The sequence below is a fragment of the Felis catus genome, chromosome B2 (genome assembly GCF_018350175.1).
Source record: "Felis catus isolate Fca126 chromosome B2, F.catus_Fca126_mat1.0, whole genome shotgun sequence".
Lineage (NCBI taxonomy): Eukaryota > Metazoa > Chordata > Mammalia > Carnivora > Felidae > Felis > Felis catus.
The window spans coordinates 76,081,179-76,104,000 of NC_058372.1; the positions used below are offsets into that span (position 1 = coordinate 76,081,179).

The 22,822-nt window shown below is 39.5% G+C and overlaps 1 long non-coding RNA gene across 2 annotated transcripts in view; it reads left to right on the top strand.

The window, feature by feature from the left end:
• The window catches only part of LOC111560495, a 117,063-nt gene that overhangs the window by 92,359 nt on the left and 1,882 nt on the right, over positions 1-22,822 (top strand). For both annotated transcript variants that reach the window (XR_006597974.1, XR_002742353.2), the window contains one exon: positions 13,458-13,568. This is a non-coding gene — a long non-coding RNA (uncharacterized LOC111560495). The remainder of the gene's footprint in view (positions 1-13,457; positions 13,569-22,822) is intronic.

The window sequence follows — 22,822 nt, forward strand, 5'->3', positions numbered from 1 at the left end:
TTTCTTCACCCTCCTCTTTCTTTAGTCAGTGGAAGGCAGCATGGTACCATAAAATAGTGTAAAGGCTCTAGAGTCATATTACTTGGCTTCAAATCCCAGCCCTACAACTGGCTCACTGTATAATTTTCGGTAAGTTTCTTACTTTATAGGCTTCACTGTCTTTAACTGTAAAATTGATGTAATATCTCATTGAGATATCACAAAGACTGAATTAGTTTGTATGTATAAAGCTCTAAAAAGTGCCTTGAACATAAAATGTTTCTATTGTAAATCAGATTTATAAGTGCACATTTTTAAATATATTTTGCTATTTATGAATATTACAAAGTTATTATGTATACTTTACATTAAACAAAATGTACAGATTATGAGTATTCAGATTGGGGAGTTTGAACTCTTATGTATACTTCTTCAAACAACATACAGAACATTTCCATCATCCCTGGAGGTTCCCTCATGTGCCTTTTCAGGCATTTCCTCACTTCTATCCCACTGTCTGACTCTATCACTGTAGAATGGCTTTCCTTATTCTTAGACTCTAGATGAAAAGAATCATATACACTGTACAAATCTTTTGTGTTTAGGATCTGTAGCTCAACACAATTAAAAAAATTTTTTTTAAATTTATTAATCTTTGAGAGACAGAGAGAGAGCGTGAGTGGGGGAGGAGCAGAGAGAGAGGGAGACGCAGAATCTGAAGCAGGCTTCAGGCTCTGAGCTGTCAGCACAGAGCCTGATGCAGGACCCGAACTCACTGACTGCGAGATCATGACCTGAACCTAAATCGGACACTTAACCAACTGAGCCACCCAGGTGCTCCTGAACACAATTTTTTGAGATTCATCCATGATGTTGAGTATACTAGCTTTTCACTCTTTTCCATTACTGAGTAGTATTCCACTATTTGGCCACTTGGCAGGGTTTTTTGTTTTGTTTTGCCTTCATTCCCCTGTTAATGGAAATTCAGGATGTTTCCAGCTTTTAGCAAATCTGCATAGGATAGTTATGAACATTACTATGTAAATCATTTTGTAGACATGCACTTAGTTTTTCCTTGGATCAATACCTGGGAGTGGAATTGGTAGGTGATGGGATAGATGTAAATTTACCTTCCCACCCATTCCCCAAAGTGCTGATACTATTTTATACTTCCACCAGCAGCATATGAGAGTTCTGGTTGTTCAAGAACCTCACTTATATTTGGTTTTGCCAGTCTTTTATGTTTTAACCATTTTCATGAGCATGAAATGGTGTTTATTAATTAAAAATTTGGAAACTCTGAATTCAGCTTCCTTAACTGGTTCACACTATCAAACATGCAAGGAACTCTTAACTCTTCAGGAAAATAGAGGGTGAGAGAACTCTGGTGGGCACAACAGGGATCTGGGGATCTGAGGATCTGGGGATCTGTTTCTCAATAGAATTCACCCATTCCTCCCTCCCTTACTCCCCATCCAGAGATTCCTGGTGAATTCCAAGACTTTGGTCCATTCTGGGGTGCTTATTAGTTGTCATTAGGTTCCCCACTGTGAGCTTAGGATTTGGTTTTCTGGATGAGCCACTCAGTTCCTATTCATCCTTTGGCTTTCCAGTTTCCTAAATTTTGTTGGTGCCTTTTATCTCCCATTTCCCCTCCTCTTTCTGGATTTGTCTTTTAAAAAAAAATCCCTTTATAGCTGTTTTATTGGGGTTGAGGGAGAAAGTGAAGGTAGATGGATGATTACTTGATTCTGCCTTTGCCCAAACATCTCTCCCTTTGCCTTCTGCGGCCTCTGCAGCCCTACTCATGGGGAGATTCTGAACTCATTAAGAGCAAAGGGGCTCCAACACAGGCTCCAGAGGAAGACCAGGCTTCATTTTTCCCTGACCACCTATAGGGGGGTGTGATTTGGGATGAGTGCCTTTTCTCCTGTCTGTCCCTTCATCTGTGAAATGGAGATAACAATAGTACCTACAATTGGAGGAGTAATTGGCACATTTATCACATGTAGAACAGCATCTGCAACATAGTGGGTTCTTTGTAGATATGAGACATCATGCCTGTTGTTACTCAGACTAGTGCTGTGAGAAGGTGAGTTGTTTCCTTTGGAGGGTAAATAGTGGCAATGGTGAATGTAACCCAAGTAGAGTTTTTAAAAACTCTTTGTAGGTCTGTGTATGAAAATATATATTGTAAGACTTATTTATTAATTCTCTTTGTGCTTATTTGATGCAAGTTTATCTTTGTACTATGTATGAGTAAAGATATAGCAAACAAAATTGCAAAGCTTGCTTACTAATTCCATTTGTGGTTATTTAATCCAAATTTAAGTTGATCCTTATACCTTTTATAAATAAATACTTAGCAAACAACGTAACAGTGTAGGGAAAGATTTCAAAAGGCTTGTTTAGCTTTAAGAGAACATAGTGCTACTGATTTGCTTTATGTTTTAGCACATCAATTATATGGAAAATTTTATTTCCATAAATATAACATATGGAAATGAAGTTTTTATTCATTAAAATAGGTATAGTAATAAATATCGGTTAGCAGTTAATAGGAAGAAATTAAACATTTTTTTCCAGTAATATAAAACAGCTTTATGTTATGTGTTAATTAGTGAGATGGTAATTATAGTCCCACAACTTATATAAAGATAGTATACTTGCATACATACATAATATGATATTGAATGTAGATAGCTCGTAAATATCCTAAAGTAGGAAAAAATGCTAGCGTATTTTCTAATTAAACTTCTATGTAGTTAGTGTTTTGAACTAAACTCAGCCGCCTATTTTAGATAGCTATGGCAAATGGCACATTTTACTGTATGTGTGAGTGGAGTGTAAAGGGTAAGGTAAGCAAGGTAAGATGTAATATGGTATAGACTAAGGTCAGCAGCGAGGCGAGAGGGATGAGTGGCTGGAGGAGAACTGGGCTGTAATGCCCTTGAGGTCAGGTAGAGGAGGAAGAGCTCCAGTGTCAAGAACCACGTGTCAGCAGGGGAGTACCAGATTTAAGCAGGGAGTATACAAAAATCATCAAGGTGAAATCAAGGTCTAAAGGATCGGCAAAGGGAAAGACACTGGGAAGCAGAAGGGGCCAACTGGGACAAAGTTGTGTGCAGCTTTGTCCAGAGGCTTTCTGAATTTAATGGCCTGGCTCTATAGTTGCTTGTGTCAATCGGAAAAGGTAGTATGGCACCTGGTAGCAGGAACCTGATGTAAACAGTATTGTCACGTGTAGTTCTGTGTTCTTGATGGTGGTCAGTCGGGTGTGGGCACAAGAGGAGACACAGGAGAGAGTCAGGGAAACAAAGCCTACTATACTCATGGGTCCTAAAGACAGGAGGCATGCCACACAGGACCACATGGGGAAGCATCAATGGTAGTCAGGAGGCAAGAGTGGCAGGGGAGAGAGGAGAATCTAAGCCACAGCCTTTGTTGGAGTTTCTGTGGGAAAGGCAAGGCAGGGAAGCGTACAATAGCTTAGGATTGGCTAGTCTGAATAATTTCTGTGGGCTCTAAATTATAGGAGTGGTCCTTAGTTGCCTGGCACCTAGCTGTGGGGTGATTAAGGCGAAGGAATATTGCCACCAGATAAAGGAGGTATAGTTTTGGAGTGGTTTGTACATCAAACGTATGTTCCCAGCTGGGCTTATGCTATGTCTAAGAATTGGATAACCCAAGAGGAGCAGTCTCTCCCCAGACAGGTTTTTCAAATGTCAAAACACCACAATATACAGAAAATAAAAATTAAAAAAAAACATAAACAACACACATGTTAACCCCTTAGTTAAACAGAATTGTTTCTTTGCAAAGAATTACATGAATGAATGTGGTAATTGTTTTCCACTGTAAAAATTAACCCCTGTTCAATCAAGAGTTAGGGCATCTATATAATTATAAAAGGCACAGCTGGTTACAAACTTGCTTATATATCACCTCATTTTATCACTGTTTACGCATGTGTAAAATGAACTGATGACCATAAAATGTTATAAGATTACTTTCTTGGGAAATTTGGTCATTACCATTTTTGTTAGCTTCAAACTGGTATTTCCTGCTTCATCTCTCTAGAGATTATGGGGTGTTTCACATGTTCCATCCTTTCCTTAAAAAAAATTTTTTTTCAAAACTCGAAATACTCTAGTCTTATGTACTTTTTTCCTAAAGGAAAATAAACAGTCTGGGAAACAAATTAGCTCTGCAATACATAGATTCTAAATCTATGAAGATTTGCACCCCAAAGCTACGTCCTGCATTCTATCTATAAGACTTGGATTTTGATTTTTAGTAAAATTTACCAAAACTAAAAAAAAAAAAAAAAAAACCCACATTCGAGCACTATCTCTGGGCAATGAGTCTGCAGTTGAAGCCCACACTGCAGATGGTGAAGGACTGCTTACGTCCAGTGTGATTAAAACAGTATAGTGGCAACAAATTCAGTTTGTACCTCGTCAACTTTTTAAATTTTTTGGCTATATCCCTTTTAGCACAATATGCAAGAATCGTTTGGTATCTATGAAATGTCTTCTATTTTCAACATCTTGTGACCATTCACCAGCTCTTTTCTCCAAACTCAATATTTCAAAGAAAGTGAAAGGGGTAATATTCAAGTGATCAACCCACAGCACGCCTTAACACTCACTGAAACACTTTTAGTATAATCCAGTGTGGGACTCCCTCATTGTTCCACAGTCCTTATTCCCAGCTTCCCAGCCTTGGCCCAACTTCTGTGCAGGGAAAGATGACATTGTGGCTGGTACTACTGAATGTAATTGCATTTACTAATAAAAAAAGAAAAGTAACTACCATTTCTCAGGCACCCAAGCTGTGCCTGGAATTTTACTTTCATTATCTCTTCCTCAGCCAACAATCCTATTAGTAAGTAAATAATACAAGAATGTTAATGACATTCATTAACAAGCATTGTACTGAAACATTTCAAAACATTCTTTCAGTCCATTTCATTTATTTTTTGTACTGAAACTTCTAAAAATATAATCCCAATATAGGCTCACAATAAGCACCAGTAATGTTGAAACTGAAGTTCAGAGAGGTTAAATAATTTTCCTGTGGTCACAACATGTGGTCTAGAAGAGCCAGGATTCAAATCCAGAGCTGTTGACTCAGGCCTCGGTGTTTTCCATAACACCATTCTGGGTTGTCTGGATCTGCCTACCCATGCATGAGGAGAGCCACAGACCAAAGTTTTCAGATAGACCCTAAACTTCTTAAGGGTCATGACTCTATCATTCAACTTTGTATCCTCCACTGAGCCCAGTCCTGCACTTTATGAACAATAAATTCTGAGAGAGTTGCAAGATACAGGCCAAAGTACAGGGATTAAATATGGATACACTGTCTTTGAATCTTGGCTCCATCCCTTACCAGCTGAGTGCTCTTAGAGCTAATGTTGCTAGAATTTTTATCATAAAGAACTTGTCCATAAGGAGTAAAGCTATTTGGGAGTTTGTCTTATGTTGCAGAGCAAGCACAGAGGAGGCCCAGTGGGTGGTCACGTGAACATTCTTCTGAGATACCCTCTGAAGCCATCTTGGCTATGGTTATGTTGCATAGCCTCCCTGAGCCTCAGTGTGTCAACTGTAGAAGCTGGATAGTTACAGGGAGCCTGTGAGGTCTCCACAGATTAATGTGTATGAAACGCTTATCACAACTACCATTGAGTCCCCTCTCTTTGGACATTGCCCACTGTGAGTAAGCATTTGAAGGCTGTGATATCTACTTCTCAGGACAGATAAAAGTGATGTAGGACAGTACCTTTCAAACTTCTGGGAGTATCAGGTTTTCCTAGAAGGCTCGTTCAAATATAGAATACTGAGCCCCATTTAATATACTGTCAGTCTGGGATGAGGTCTGAGAACCTGCATTTCTAACAAGTTCCCAGGTGATGCTGATACTGCTGGTCCAGGAACCACACTTTGAGAATCACTGGTGTAGAAAACAGAAGAAAGGAGGAAGAAAACACATGGCCAAATATAATGGAACTTTGGTTATCTAAATATCCTCAGAGTAGGCATGGAAAGTGTAAAAAAAAAAAAAAAAAAAAAAGGAAAGCATGAAGAAGTCCAGGACAAGCTATCATTAGGACTCAGAGTCATGTGTAATAGAGTCAAAGAAAATTTGATAAAACTGATCACCCTATGTCCCTAGGCCTGGCAAAGGGCTGCTTCTCAGATGTCCCATTTACAAAATGGACACAAAAAGTTTGGCCCATATGAGAGAGAAGATTATCATGCGTGAGTAAACACACACACACACCCTATACACACACACACACACACACACACACACACACACACACACACTATGCCTGTATGTCTTAAACCTGCCACTGAAATAAAGTTTGTTGTTGCAGAAGCCAATGCTTCTGCTCTTTTGAATGTGAATACCATCCCTTACCAGCTCCAGCTGAAGTCGATGCCATCCTCTTCTCCAACAATGCTTCTACTGTTTCCTTTGGAAGGAAATGCAACTTGTTGGCCACTAGATCTTGGGTTGTTCCTGGAGCCATGTGAAAGGTTTTGCACATTAAAAGCAAAACTGGCAAACCCAGGCTTTTTGACAGCTTTGTGAAGTGTGAAAAAAAATCATATTTCTCTGGCACCATTTTATGAATTTTGTCTTGAGCAAGGAGGGAAGCTTTGCCTGTGAAAATGGAAAAAGGGTCATACCAATGACCTCAGTACTGGCAACCTGATTTGAGATCCAATGAATTCTGAAACTGAAAAATTTCACCAAAATTCTCCAGTTTTCTGTGCAAATGCAGAGGGGATTATCTTTGCACCCAGGGCACCAAGCCCTACTCTTTGCTCTGTCACCTGTGGCAGACAGCCAGCAAAACCCAGTTCTGGGGATCTACATCACATACTACTGAAAAGAGTAACTGACCATTGTTAATTACTGCACAGGGCAGGGTATTTGCAAGGATTCTCCCAGAAGGCACTATATACTTGGCTAGACTGACAGTGTGACTTAATGGCCTGGTGGAGGCTCCTGCGAATGAAATCCTGTCTACAGATGTGCTGTGATGGAGTACCTGGGAATATGGGAAGACAGAAAATCTAACCATAAAGGGGTCCAGCCTTTCTCTATTATTTCAAACAGGCACTTTAACACACAGCCAACCTCGTGTAAGCCTCAGCGCCCCGACCTGCCCAACCCTCCAGTGAGGCCTGGCTCACGTGATCAGATGATAAGTGTTTTTGAATTTGTCTCCTATTTACAATTTTAAAATTTGTTGTGATTTTTTATCTTATTCTAAAAATAATCATTTTGCTACTTATTTTTTTTGTTGAGGAGGACTCTCCAAAATTATATAAGCCTTAGGCCTTTCAAAACAGGAGTCTTCTCCTTCCCCAGTATCATACTGCTTATTTCTTACAAAGCTCAGTGAGTTAGAAAAAATAAGAAGACTTAGAAAATAATATTTCCTGGACTAGGTGACGATGCTAGTTTGCTAATGCTGCCATGACAAATACCACAGACTGGGTGGCTTGAACAACAGAAATTTATTTCTCACAGTTCTGGAGGCTGGAAATTCAAGATCAAGGTGTTGGCAGGATGGGTTTCTTCTGAGGCCTCTCTCCTTGGCTTGCGGATGACACCTTCATGCTGTGTCCTTATGTGGTCTTTCCTCTGTGTGTGCACAGGTCTGTGTCCTCATCTCCTCTTCTTATAAGGACACCAGTCAAATTGGATTAGGGCCCACCTCTGTAAAGGCCCTATCTCCCAATAGAGCCACATTCTGGGGTACTGGGGTTAGGACTTCTGCATGTGGAATTTGGGGACACAGTTCAGCCCATAACACTCTACCTTCTAGCTCACCAAAAATCACACAGTTTTCACATATAAATATATTCACCCCATCCTAATAGTCCAAAAGTCTTAACCAATTCTAGCATCAACTCTAATGCAAACATCCTATTTGTATTATCACTATCAGTTCAGTTTTGCCTTTGGGATATTAAAACTCTGGGCAAAAAAGCTTTGTTACTCCCATTACCCAGACGTCCAAGCCTGGAGCTGCTGCTTGTTGCTGACCTAACAGGAAGAGGCGGGCTCAGGCGCGGTTGGCAGTTAAAAGAACAGCTCACTGCTAAACAGTTCAACTCCACATTTGAAGTTTACACAATTATATTTTCCTCTAAGAATTTAATTGGCTTGGTTTATGACTCTATGCCAGCCCCAAAGGGCCGATTTCACAAGCTGGGTCATTACTAAGCCCCTACCCCACATCAGCAGGCATCTTACAGATGCCAGTTCATTTTCCACCAGAGGGGCTCCACATGCCTAAGGACCCTCAGGGTCCTTCATGTTTATCCAGCTTAGTCTCTACCTCCAACATCGCTACATTTAATGTCTAACACCCCAACCCACAGACTACCCCAAAAGATCAAGGAAACCAAAAGAGAGTTTTTGGTGAGGCAATTAAAATGGTAAATCTCACTTTGAGTTGGCTAGATGAGTCACTGAAACATGAGGGGAGATCTTGATGTTCCCACATTTCTGTATTTTATCTCCCATTCTTACCACTTAACCTTAGGGGAAGCGCGCGGGTGTGTGTGTGTGTGTGTGCGCGTGTGCACGCGTGCACGTGTGGCTTATGGTAACAGAACAGAAAATTGTGAGTGAGTATAATAAAGGTAGAAAAGTAAGATCTAACTCTAGGATTTCCAGGTGACTATGAAGGCTATCTTACTTTATAGACCATACACCATACACATATACCACATACACATTATACACATACACACACACTTGCTGCAAGGCAAAACAAAACCAACAAAACCAAACAAAAACCCTTCACTTTGCACATCAGAGGTCCACTACGAATCATGAATCCTAAAGAATATACCTGTGTAAAACTGTAACCCATGGTTGCTGTTGAGCTATTTTTCTTTTTTATTTACCTGGTGGGTCCTAGGACCTTAGTAGTTTGTTCACTCATTCGACAAACATGTATTGAGCAATACCCACGTTCCAAGAACCCTGCTAAGTACCAAGGATTTGAAGATGAATAACAATGTAACACAGCTATAATAATGTCATGTGGGGAACACGCACTTTCAGTTCAGAGAAAGCACAGGAAGAACAGAGTGAAGCCTGGCCTGAAGGAATCGGGAAAATGGGGTGGCACTAGAGCTGAGTGCTAGAGGGGTTTCTGGAGAGCAGCCAAAGGGATCATCCTAAATGCAGCAAGGCCGTGTACGAAGGTATCAAGTCATAAAAGGGAAATTAGAGAAGAAGAGACTCAGTCTTGCAGGGTTGAAGTTGAGTACAGCATAGAGAGGGAAAATGGGTTCAAAATCCTTCTCTAAGTTGGGGTGACTTTTAGGTATAAACTTTCCCTCCCATTTATGTTATCCTCCTAAAGGGACTGAAAAGCCTTTGGGCTGATCTAAGTATGGTTCACCCTAAAAATAAGATCAGTAACCACAAACCACTTGGGGACTATTTCTGACAGAAATGAATTTGAAAGGAAATTCTTACAGAAAGTCTGTATTTTGGATGTGGCTTATTTCGCCAACTGCAGGTGAATAAACTTGGACACAGACATTCCTATATGTGTGTTTATGTATATATATGTTCAGGTTTAAAAAAATCTTTTTTACATTGCTGATACCAACTACAGTCAACAGTCAGATGAAGAAAGACAGTCTCTTATTCTATCCAGGTCACTTTAACTTAGGGAACATGTGCATAGAAACTGTAGACTTTGGAGAGGCACAAGGCCCTACAAACAGGATACGGTACCAAGGAGATTTTGTGGCTGCCCTTTACACCTGCACACAATTTTAGTATCCTATATCCATAATCACTTAAGCAGGAGAGTTCTGAGTAGCTCAGTATGTCAAGTAGTCCAGATTTTGGAGTATGGGCTGAAAGGATGTCCATAAGGCCACCCAAGGCTTGGCACATGGTATAGACTTAATAATAATGGACTCAGTAAATATGTGTGATTGATGAATTGATTCCAGGTACCCATGTACCTCTTTACCTAGAAAATAAAGTGATTCCCCTAAAGCTGTTTTCTGAACATGGAGTTAAATTCAAGTGCTGATCTGATCTTAGAAAGCTCTTCTTAACCATATATGTCCATTGCCATTTGGAATTGATGGAGTTAGATTTCAGGGATAGAACAAAAATATTTCTTGAGGACCCTTCTCACTGTATTGCATTTACAATTGGATCTTCATTTGGCCCCACACAGCATGTATGTTTCAGTCAGTCCCTTTCTCTTCTCCTGCAGAGAACATGTCAATTCTGTTTCCATGCTTTTGTTTAAGTGAGTCCCCCATCTGAAATGCCTTTCCTTGCTTCTTTCTGAATACCTAAAGCCTACACATTCTCTTAGGTCCAGCTAAGTTCTGGATGCCTCGGTGTATCTGCTTTCCTTCCCCCCACCCCCAAGGGGCATCCAACTATACTTTCTCCTGCTTCTGACTTCTTGCTGGCTGTACCAGTCTTTAAACTGGGGTGTGGACACCCTTCAAGATGGACAAAACTTTTCAAGGGACATAAAGTTGAGGATAGCTTTGAGGTAATCAATTTCCAGATCCTTTGCTTCCGGGTCTGCTCCTTTATAGCATTGATCTGCATGAGACCTCACCTAGGATAAAGGCATTCCCTTAGCAATCAGCGTTCTCCCAGTTTACAGAAGAATGGCACACCTCTTACCCAACAAAAATCCTATAAAACTGTAAAAAACCCCACAGTGCCAAGCATAGGAAGAATTCAAAATAGTGATATAAATGCTAAGACAGTGATTGATTTTAACGACTGACTTTTGCAAGTCAAGTTGTTTTCAATTTTTTGCTTTCAGTAAAATTGAGAGAGGACCTTGTTGAGTTTAGGCCACTAAAACATTTTAGTAATAGGTCACTGCATGATGTATAACTCAAGGAATTTGAAAACTTTGACCCATATTGTTTATATAAATATCTTATATTTCATCTTATGATTTATACAAAAAAAGTTTCTTGGTGCTTAAATCTGTAAAAACAAACAATTGGAATAAAACTGTTCGATTTTGTCTCATTTGGCAATGAGTAATTGGAAAAAAATTAACCAAATGAAAAAAGAAACAGTTCTATTTCATTGAATGGTGCGTCTAATAAATGTTAATTTTTAAGTTTGATTATTTATAAAACGTATTGCATATTAATATTGCTAGTGATCAATTTGTGCTACTTATAATAATAATAAACATCGAATAAACATTTTAATATTTAGAGCCTTATGTCATAGAATATAGAAAATATTTAAATCTAAATTTATATACATATATTCATTGCAAAGAAGTATGGGATCATCAACAAAAGATTTTGATCCTAAAAATATACTATAATAGGATGGGCTTCTATGGGGGAAAAACAGGTCAAAGGAGAAAAAGGAAGAATGTAAAATTTCCAACTTGTTTCTATTTTAACAGCTATTTTGAGATATAATTTACACACCATAAAATTCGCCCACTGTAACTATGTAATTGCAATTTTTGTAAATGTATACAATTGCTCAATATCCCCACAATTCCACTTCAAACTATTACCATCATCCCAGAAGAACTCTTGAGCCCAGATGATGATGGTATCAACTAGCTATGATATTTAGATTTTATTAAATATATCTAAAAAAGTTGGGGCGCCTGGGTGGCGCAGTCGGTTTAGCGTCCGACTTCAGCCAGGTCACGATCTCGCGGTCGGTGAGTTCGAGCCCCGCGTCAGGCTCTGGGCTGATGGCTCGGAGCCTGGAGCCTGCTTCCGATTCTGTGTCTCCCTCTCTCTCTGCCCCTCCCCCGTTCATGCTCTGTCTCTCTCTGTCCCAAAAATAAATAAAAAAAGTTAAAAAAAAAAAATAAATAAATAAAAAAGTGAAAATGTTGATATTTACAATACATTGGAGATTGCATCCTATGTATCTGTGTAAAACAATAATAAGAATTTTTAGAAAATAACATAAGGATATGGGGGGTCATACTAAAAACATTTGGGGGGATATCCAAGCAAAAATGAGTGAAGATCAATAGCCTATACCATGTCACTGACCATTAATTATGTAGTAGTTTACTCTGTAGTGTTTGATTTATATTATATTTGATAAAATAGACACATTCTGATCAATTTTGTCCTTGCTGGGTTGATTGAAGTCGTTTATTGTAGTTTTGACTTCGATCCCAACACGGGGGTTCTAAACGCGTTTTTCTTTCAAAAAGATGCAACACCTTAGTGTATATGACAGGAAGAGCAATAAAATACTTCTTCTGCATTTAGAATGACACAGGATAGATTTACCAAGTTACAAGACAATGTCATTAAAACCCCTGGATAACAGCAACAAAAAAAGAGGGCAAAAAAATATGCTGGGATGACAGCTAGTGTCAGTTTATGTTCTGGATCTTTGGCAACATTTCTGTTGACTTAGGTCTCCACCCACGATTCTCTTGGGATGTTTTGCTTTCTTTCTTTCTTTCTTTCTTGCTTTCTTTCTTTCTTTCTTTCTTTCTTCTTTTTTCTTTTCTTTCTTTCTTTCTTTCTTTCTTTCTTTCTTTCTTTCTTTCTTCCTTTTTCTTTTCTTTCTTTCTTTGTTTCTTTTTCTTTTCTTTTTTTCTTTCTTTCTTTCTTCTTTTTCTTTTCTTTCTTTCTTTCTTTCTTTCTTTCTTTCTCCCTTCATTCTTCTTTTGATCTGGTGATTTCTGGTGGTAATAAATTTTCATTGGATAAAAGTCTTTCTTACTACCAGGTAAACAATATACATCTACTTTTTCTCTTTGATTTAAGCTGTAAGACTCCAAATCTCATTTTTAAATTAAGTTCCATACAAATGCTACACACACACACACACACACACACACACACAAATGCACTCTCATGGATACATATGTGTGTGTCTAAAAGTAGATTTTAAAGGATAATTTTGGACTCCATCCTCACATACAGCTTTCTCTGAAAGCATGAATAAATACAATTAAAAAATAAGAAATAAAACTTGCTTTATGTATAAAAATAAAAGGTGAGTTTGTTTCATTTTTCATTGACTTGCCTACTCCGTATTTTTAACCAAAAAATAGAGAAGTCCTTTAATTACTAAAGAGATTGAACTGGAGGGTCTACGTCAGCATGATAAAGGTTTCTAACTGTGATTAAGGTTCCAATCTCATGACATGTGGAATAATCTATGTAATTATATTCCCCTTAGTGCTACAGAAAAGTCCAAGTGACTGTAATACATGCTAACTTAATCTTAGCCACAGAAAATGTGTTTCTAATTTTCAAATTCGGCAATTTTTCAATAAAAGTTGTTGCACTTCGTCTGATCTATTCTCAAAATACGGAAGTGCTTGAAGCCCGACCACCTGCAATAACAGATTACTGCTCTCTAAAATATTACCATACACCTACAATGTGGAGGCGCAAAGCTTTGCTAAAAAAGATCTTTGTTGTTTTTTCTAAAAGAAAGAAGTGATCCCAAAGCAAAGCTGGTTTTCAGCAGCCTCTCCGCTCCCAAATGCGACTGGCATCAAAGTCTAATGAAAACCTGTTTGCGGACACTGGATCCAATCCAAGGTACACCATTGGCATATTCTAGACCCCTTGGGACATGACTCATATAAAAAACACAGGGCTGTCATCGGACGGCTGGTGGCTCAAATAAATCAAATTTACTTTGAAAACTGAGGCATACCAAAATTTTATTAGGTGAAACTTTGGCATTTCTTATAGCCAACTTGCACATATATATTTTTATTACTTACAGCAGTTAAAAGGTATGCTACCAATCATATGCAAAACAAGAAAAGATTGCAGAGTACATTTTTTACTGGGTGGTAGTAGGAACTACCTTTTTAAAAAAAAAAAAAAAAGGAACTCCAAATAATAAGTTAGTAATAGGTGGCGTCAAAGAATGCAGCCCAGTGTTTGCGTAATTCACAAGCCCTATGGTGCAAACTTCTCCATTGCACTTCCATTTAGCACACCCCATAGCTAGTCTTAAAGAATGACTTTTACCCCAAAGTGATTTCTTGCTCACTAAAACTATCAACTGTACCACACTTCATGGGATGATGACAGATAGTGTTTATAATGTGCATTTATGAGAAACAGACACGAACATACACAAGTTCCTGATGACCTAAAAAGGATTAAACTTTAAGCTTCAAAGGCCTACTACTGCTTATGCTCTAACTTGTGCACTGAGTTAGTTTCAAATTCCGGATTAGGAAAGGTTAGTCTTCTCTTGAATGAAATATTAGAAACTTCTTTTTTTCTATGTCTCATATGTATTTCTTAAATATGTTAATTGGTCATAAAAGACATACCAGATAAAAGGTCCTTGTCCAATGACTAGCATATTTACAAACTAATATTTACTTTTAAGGCCACATCTATCACATTTTAAAAGTTGTGGTGGTTTATTTTCCTAAAGTGGCAACTACTTCAAGAGTTTTACGTGGTGATATGTGTTCTAATGTGTATATGTTTTAGTACCCACACACACACAGATACCAATTTTACCTTGTAATACATAGATTTCGATGGGCAAGCTTGGACCAGAACCTCTCAAAGATTTTGGTGCACCTACAATGTTCACTTTTAAAATACTGAGTTTTGCATTGAATTCGTATTGTTGTTTTAAAATTATCAAACTGGTATAAGTCACATATAATTGTAAATAAATTCAGAAAATGTGTATCATCTATTAAAATCGTAATGTCGTGTATTTTTGAAAGATATTTTAGAAATATATTTGGATAGGGGTGCCTGGGTGGCTTAGTCGGTTGAGCGTCCGACTTTGGCTCAGGTCATGATCTCACAGCTTGTGAGTTCGAGCCCAGCATCAGGCTCTGTGCTGACAGCTCGGAGCCTGGAGCCTGCTTCAGATTCTGTGTCTCCCTCTCTCTCTGCCCCTACCCCTCTCACACTCTGTCTCTCTCAATCTCTCTCTCAAAGATAAATAAACATTAAAAAAAAAGAAATATATTTGGATATATTCTTTGGATATAGCTTTGAGTATTTCAGTATTGTTCTAGGAAAGACCACCCACCCTTTTTCCTCATAATTCACTGGGTGAGCTGTGGCTGGCATCGCAGGGAAACTCAACTTTCTCTGTGTTGTAGTGTGTTCTTATTGACTGAGAAAAAGGTCAACTTAAAGGCTCAAATCAACTATTTTGACTGAATTTACCCATCACTTAAGGAAATCACTTACTCTGAATACAGGTTTGACCAGTAATTTGTCAGAACAGAAATCACTTTATTTAAAATGGCTCAGTAATTTTCACACATAGATGTAGCCTCAATAAAATCTGTGAGAAAGGAACAACAGACTGATCTGGCCATGGAAGGCACCAAAGGAGCACATCTGTACTCAATGAACAAGTAATTGTTCAAGGCTTATTACCTGCTGAGCATGGTGCTAGAACCACAAAGAATGGAAAAGAAGCATAAAAAAAGTGTTCCTGTCCTTAAATTGCTTGCAGTCTGGTTGAGAATTCATGAACAATTACAGGAATTATCCCAAGAGCAGTACAAGACACTAAGTCGATCCATGCCAAATGGTGTAAGTAACACATCTATTTCATGGAAGTGGGCTCTGTTCAGAGTTTGGAAGGACAATATTGTGATGGGGAGAAAGACAGGAGTAGTTGAGGCCAGCCCTGCAGGAGCTGGCCTCATTCATGGCTGCAGATGCTTGCTCCTCTCCCCCATCCCTACCCCGGCTTCAATAGCCTTTTCCCTCTGAACAGATTACTGGTTTTGACTTGATACTTTACTTTTAATTTTGTTTAGAAAACAAGTAAAATTAAAGGCAAAGTGTGAACTGGGAAAAAGATTTGCCACATCTCTGATAAGAGGTTAATATCTTTTTTTTTTTTTTTTTTTTTTTTTTTTTTTTTTAATATGAAATTTATTGACAAATTAGTTTCCATACAACACCCAGTGCTCATCCCAAAAGGTGCCCTCCTCAATACCCATCACCCACCCTCTCCTCCCTCCCACCCCCCATCAACCCTCAGTTTGTTCTCAGTTTTTAAGAGTCTCTTATACTTTGGCTTCTCCCACTCTAACCTGTTTTTTTTTTTTTTTTTTCCTTCCCCTCCCCCATGGGTTCCTGTTAAATTCTCAGGGTCCACATAAGAGTGAAACCATATGGTATCTGTCTTTCTCTGTATGGCTTATTTCACTTAGCATCACACTCTCCAGTTCCATCCACGTTGCTACAAAAGGCCATATTTCATTTTTTCTCATTGCCACGTAATATTCCATTGTGTATATAAACCACAATTTCTTTATCCATTCATCAGTTGATGGACATTTAGGCTCTTTCCATAATTTGGCTATTGTTGAGAGTGCTGCTATGAACATTGGGGTACAAGTGGCCCTATGCATCAGTACTCCTGTATCCCTTGGATAAATTCCTAGCAGTGCTATTGCTGGGTCATAGGGTAGGTCTATTTTTAATTTTCTGAGGAACCTCCACACTGCTTTCCAGAGCGGCTGCACCAATTTGCATTCCCACCAACAGTGCAAGAGGGTTCCCGTTTCTCCACATCCTCTCCAGCATCTAGAGTCTCCTGATTTGTTCATTTTGGCCACTCTGACTGGCGTGAGGTGATACCTGAGTGTGGTTTTGATTTGTATTTCCCTGATAAGGAGCGACGCTGAACATCTTTTCATGTGCCTGTTGGCCATCCGGATGTCTTCTTTAGAGAAGTGTCTATTCATGTTTTCTGCCCATTTCTTCACTGGGTTATTTGTTTTTCGGGTGTGGAGTTTGGTGAGCTCTTTATAGATTTTGGATACTAGCCCTTTGTCCGATATGTCATTTGCGAATATCTTTTCCGATTCCGTTGGTTGCCTTTTAGTTTTGTTGGTTGTTTCCTTTGCTGTGCAGAAGCTTTTTATCTTCATAAGGTCCCAGTAATTCACTTTTGCTTTTAATTCCCTTGCCTTTGGGGATGTGTCGAGTAAGAGATTGCTACGGCTGAGGTCAGAGAGGTCTTTTCCTGCTTTCTCCTCTAAGGTTTTGATGGTTTCCTGTCTCACATTTAGGTCCTTTATCCATTTTGAGTTTATTTTTGTGAATGGTGTGAGAAAGTGGTCTAGTTTCAACCTTCTGCATGTTGCTGTCCAGTTCTCCCAGCACCATTTGTTAAAGAGGCTGTCTTTTTTCCATTGGATGTTCTTTCCTGCTTTGTCAAAGATGAGTTGGCCATACGTTTGTGGGTCTAGTTCTGGGGTTTCTATTCTATTCCATTGGTCTATGTGTCTGTTTCTGTGCCAATACCATGCTGTCTTGATGATGACAGCTTTGTAGTAGAGGCTAAAGTCTGGGATTGTGATGCCTCCTGCTTTGGTCTTCTTCTTCAAAATTCCTTTGGCTATTCGGGGCCTTTTGTGGTTCCATATGAATTTTAGGATTGCTTGTTCTAGTTTCAAGAAGAATGCTGGTGCAATTTTGATTGGGATTGCATTGAATGTGTAGATAGCTTTGGGTAGTATTGACATTTTGACAATATTTATTTTTCCAATCCATGAGCAGGGAATGTCTTTCCATTTCTTTAAATCTTCTTCAATTTCCTTCATAAGCTTTCTATAGTTTTCAGCATACAGATCTTTTACATCTTTGGTTAGATTTATTCCTAGGTATTTTATGCTTCTTGGTGCAATTGTGAATGGGATCAGTTTCTTTATTTGTCTTTCTGTTGCTTCATTGTTAGTGTATAAGAATGCAACTGATTTCTGTACATTGATTTTGTATCCTGCAACTTTGCTGAATTCCTGTATCAGTTCTAGTAGACTTTTGGTGGAGTCTATCGGATTTTCCATGTATAATATCATGTCATCTGCAAAAAGCGAAAGCTTGACTTCGTCTTTGCCAATTTTGATGCCTTTGATTTCCTTTTGTTGTCTGATTGCTGATGCTAGAACTTCCAGCACTATGTTAAACAGCAGCGGTGAGAGTGGGCATCCTTGTCGTGTTCCTGATCTCAGGGAAAAAGCTCTCAGTTTTTCCCCGTTGAGGATGATGTTAGCTGTGGGCTTTTCATAGATGGCTTTTATGATCTTTAAGTATGTTCCTTCTATCCCGACTTTCTCAAGGGTTTTTATTAAGAAAGGGTGCTGGATTTTGTCAAAGGCCTTTTCTGCATCGATTGACAGGATCATATGGTTCTTCTCTTTTTTTTTGTTAATGTGATGTATCACGTTGATTGATTTGCGAATGTTGAACCAGCCCTGCATCCCAGGAATGAATCCCACTTGATCATGGTGAATAATTCTTTTTATATGCCGTTGAATTCGATTTGCTAGTATCTTATTGAGAATTTTTGCATCCATATTCATCAGGGATATTGGCCTGTAGTTCTCTTTTTTTACTGGGTCTCTGTCAGGTTTAGGAATCAAAGTAATACTGGCTTCATAGAATGAGTCTGGAAGTTTTCCTTCCCTTTCTATTTCTTGGAATAGCTTGAGAAGGATAGGTATTATCTCTGCTTTAAACGTCTGGTAGAACTCCCCTGGGAAGCCATCTGGTCCTGGACTCTTATTTGTTGGGAGATTTTTGATAACCGATTCAATTTCTTCACTGGTTATGGGTCTGTTCAAGCTTTCTATTTCCTCCTGATTGAGTTTTGGAAGAGTGTGGGTGTTCAGGAATTTGTCCATTTCTTCCAGGTTGTCCAGTTTGTTGGCATATAATTTTTCATAGTATTCCCTGATAATTGTTTGTATCTCTGAGGGATTGGTTGTAATAATTCCATTTTCATTCATGATTTTATCTATTTGGGTCATCTCCCTTTTCTTTTTGAGAAGCCTGGCTAGAGGTTTGTCAATTTTGTTTATTTTTTCAAAAAACCAACTCTTGGTTTCGTTGATCTGCTCTACAGTTTTTTTAGATTCTATATTGTTTATTTCTGCTCTGATCTTTATTATTTCTCTTCTTCTGCTGGGTTTAGGCTGCCTTTGCTGTTCTGCTTCTAGTTCCTTTAGGTGTGCTGTTAGATTTTGTATTTGGGATTTTTCTTGTTTCTTGAGATAGGCCTGGATTGCAATGTATTTTCCTCTCAGGACTGCCTTCGCTGCGTCCCAAAGCGTTTGGATTGTTGTATTTTCATTTTCGTTTGTTTCCATATATTTTTTAATTTCTTCTCTAATTGCCTGGTTGACCCACTCATTCGTTAGTAGGGTGTTCTTTAACCTCCATGCCTTTGGAGGTTTTCCAGACTTTTTCCTGTGGTTGATTTCAAGCTTCATAGCATTGTGGTCTGAAAGTATGCATGGTATAATTTCAATTCTTGTAAACTTATGAAGGGCTGTTTTGTGACCCAGTATGTGATCTATCTTGGAGAATGTTCCATGTGCACTCGAGAAGAAAGTATATTCTGTTGCTTTGGGATGCAGCGTTCTAAATATATCTGTCAAGTCCATCTGATCCAATGTCTCATTCAGGGCCCTTGTTTCTTTATTGATCGTGTGTCTAGATGATCTGTCCATTTCTGTAAGTGGGGTGTTAAAGTCCCCTGCAATTACCACATTCTTATCAATAAGATTGCTTATGTTTATGAGTAATTGTTTTATATATTTGGGGGCTCCGGTATTCGGCGCATAGACATTTATAATTGTTAGCTCTTCCTGATGGATAGACCCTGTAACTATTATATAATGTCCTTCTTCATCTCTTGTTACAGCCTTTAATTTAAAGTCTAGTTTGTCTGATATAAGTATGGCTACTCCAGCTTTCTTTTGGCTTCCAGTCGCATGATAAATAGTTCTCCATCCCCTCACTCTCAATCTAAAGGTGTCCTCAGGTCTAAAATGAGTCTCTTGTAGACAGCAAATAGATGGGTCTTGTTTTTTTATCCATTCTGATACCCTATGTCTTTTGGTTGGTGCATTTAATCCATTTACATTCAGTGTTATTATAGAAAGATACGGGTTGAGAGTCATTGTGATGTCTGTATGATTTATGCTTGTAGTGATGTCTCTGGGACTTTGTCTCACAGGGTCCCCCTTAGGATCTCTTGTAGGGCTGGTTTAGTGGTGACAAATTCCTTCAGTTTTTGTTTGTTTGGGAAAACCTTTATCTCTCCTTCTATTCTAAATGACAGACTTGCTGGGTAAAGGATTCTCGGCTGCATATTTTTTCTGTCTAGCACCCTGAAAATCTCGTGCCAATTCTTTCTGGCCTGCCAAGTTTCAAAAGAGAGATCAGTCACGAGTCTTATAGGTCTCCCTTTATATGTGAGGGCACGTTTACCCCTTGCTGCTTTCAGAATTTTCTCTTTATCCTTGTATTTTGCCAGTTTCACTATGATATGTCGTGCAGAAGATCGATTCAAGTTACGTCTGAAGGGAGTTCTCTGTGCCTCTTGGATTTCAATGCCTTTTTCCTTCCCCAGTTCAGGGAAGTTCTCAGCTATTATTTCTTCAAGTACCCCTTCAGCACCTTTCCCTCTCTCTTCCTCCTCTGGGATACCAATTATGCGTATATTATTTCTTTTTAGTGTATCACTTAGTTCTCTAATTTTCCCCTCATACTCCTGGATTTTTTTATCTCTCTTTTTCTCAGCTTCCTCTTTTTCCATAACTTTATCCTCTAGTTCACCTATTCTCTCCTCTGCCTCTTCAAGCCGAGCTGTGGTGGTTTCCATTTTGTTATGCATTTCGTTTAAAGCGTTTTTCAGCTCCTCGTGACTGTTCCTTAGTCCCTTGATCTCTGTAGCAAGAGATTCTCTGCTGTCCTGTATACTGTTTTCAAGCCCAGCGATTAATTTTATGACTATTATTCTAAATTCACTTTCTGTTAAATTATTTAAATCCTTTTTGATCAGTTCATTAGCTGTTGTTATTTCCTGGAGATTCTTCTGAGGGGAATTCTTCCGCTTGGTCATTTTGGATAGTCCCTGGCGTGGTGAGGACCTGCAGGGCACTTCCCCTGTGTTGTGGTGTATAACTGGAGTTGGTGGGCGGGGCCGCAGTCAGACCTGATGTCTGCCCCCAGCCCACCGCTGGGGCCACAGTCAGACTGGTGTGTGCCTTCTCTTCCCCTCTCCTAGGGGCGGGATTCACTGTGTGGTGGTGTGGCCCGTCTGGGCTACTTGCACACTGCCAGGCTTGTGATGCTGGGGATCTGGCGTATTAGCTGGGGTGGGTAGGCAAGGTGCACGGGGGTAGGAGGGGCAGGCTTAGATCGCTTCTCCTTAGGTGATCCTCTTCAGGAGGGGCCCTGTGGCAGCGGGAGGGAGTCAGATCCGCTGCCGGAGGTTTGGCTCCGCAGAAGCACAGAGTTGGGTGTTTGCCCGGAGCGAGCAAGTTCCCTGGCAGGAACTGGTTCTCTTTGGGATTTTGGCTGGGGGATGGGCGGGGGAGATGGCGCTGGCGAGCGCCTTTGTTCCCCACCAAGCTGAGCTCTGTCGTCAGGGGGCTCAGCAGCTCTCCCTCCCTTTGTCCTCCAGCCTTCCCGCTTTCCGAGCAGAGCTGTTAACTTATGACCTCCCAGACGCTAAGTCGCGCTTGTTGTGGGAACACAGTCCGTCAGGCCCCTCCGCTTTTGCCAGCCAGACTCGGGGGCTCTGCTTGGCCGGCGAGCCGCCCCTCCGCCCCGGCTCCCTCCCGCCAGTCCGTGGAGCGCGCACCGCCACGCCGCCCTTCCTACCCTCTTCCGTGGGCCTCTCGTCTGCGTTTGGCTCCGGCGACTCCGTTCTGCTAATCCTCTGGCGGTTTTCTGGGTTATTTAGGCAGGTGTAGGTGGAATCTAAGTGATCAGCAGGACGCGCGGTGAGCCCAGCGTCCTCCTAAGCCGCCATCTTGCCGCTTCTCCCTAAGAGGTTAATATCTTAAGAACAATTAGCAGTTAGGAAGGTGAGGCAAATACACCAACAGAAAAATATATGAGCAAAAGACCACAAGTAGGCAATCAACAGAAGTACACTGTGTCAGTTACAACATGACAAAATATTTAATTTCATTCATAATTAAAGCAATGCAAATTAAAACTGTAAAGGAATATAATTTTTGCCAATTTTGTTCACAGACAATGAGAGGATATATTGATGTAATAATTTTGGAAGGCACTTGGCAGTCTGTATTAGAGGCCTTAAAATATGTAACAATCTTTGACCCAGCAATTCCATTTCTGGGATATTTTCCTTTTTTTTTAATTTTTTTTTTATTTGAGAGAGAGAGAGCGTGTGAGCAGGGGAAGGGCACAGGGAGAGGGAGAGAGAATCTTAAGCAGGCTCTGTGCCCAGCATGGGGCCCGACATGGGGCTTGATCTCACAATCATGAGATCATGACCTGAGGTGAAATCAAAAGTCAGACACTTAACCAGCTGAGCCACCCAGGCACCTTTGAGACATTTTCTTTAGGGAATAGTTATGGATGTGTTCAGAGGCTTACAGATAAGGACGATTACAGCATTGTTTAAGATTTAAAAATTTGGAAATAACACAAAAATCTTGTAACAGAGGACTGTTCACGATAATTAAAGTTTAAAATTAACTTGTGAAATAATATTTAGTGATATTGAAATATGTCCTATACACCAAGATACGGTGTGGATTACAAAACATTATATGGAATACATTACACATTTCAGAAAAAAACAGAAAAAAGCCTGGAAAACAATACATTACTATTTAGCCAGTGTAATAATAATTCTCTGGGTGGTGGGAATACAGGTTACTTTATCTGAGTCTATTTTTTAATTCAAAAAATATACTGTTTTTGTTACTTAAGGAAATATATTCACAAAACAGTGCTACAAAGAAGAGTTTGAGACTAAAGCTACTTGTACATATTGAAGATGGTTTTCTGAGGCT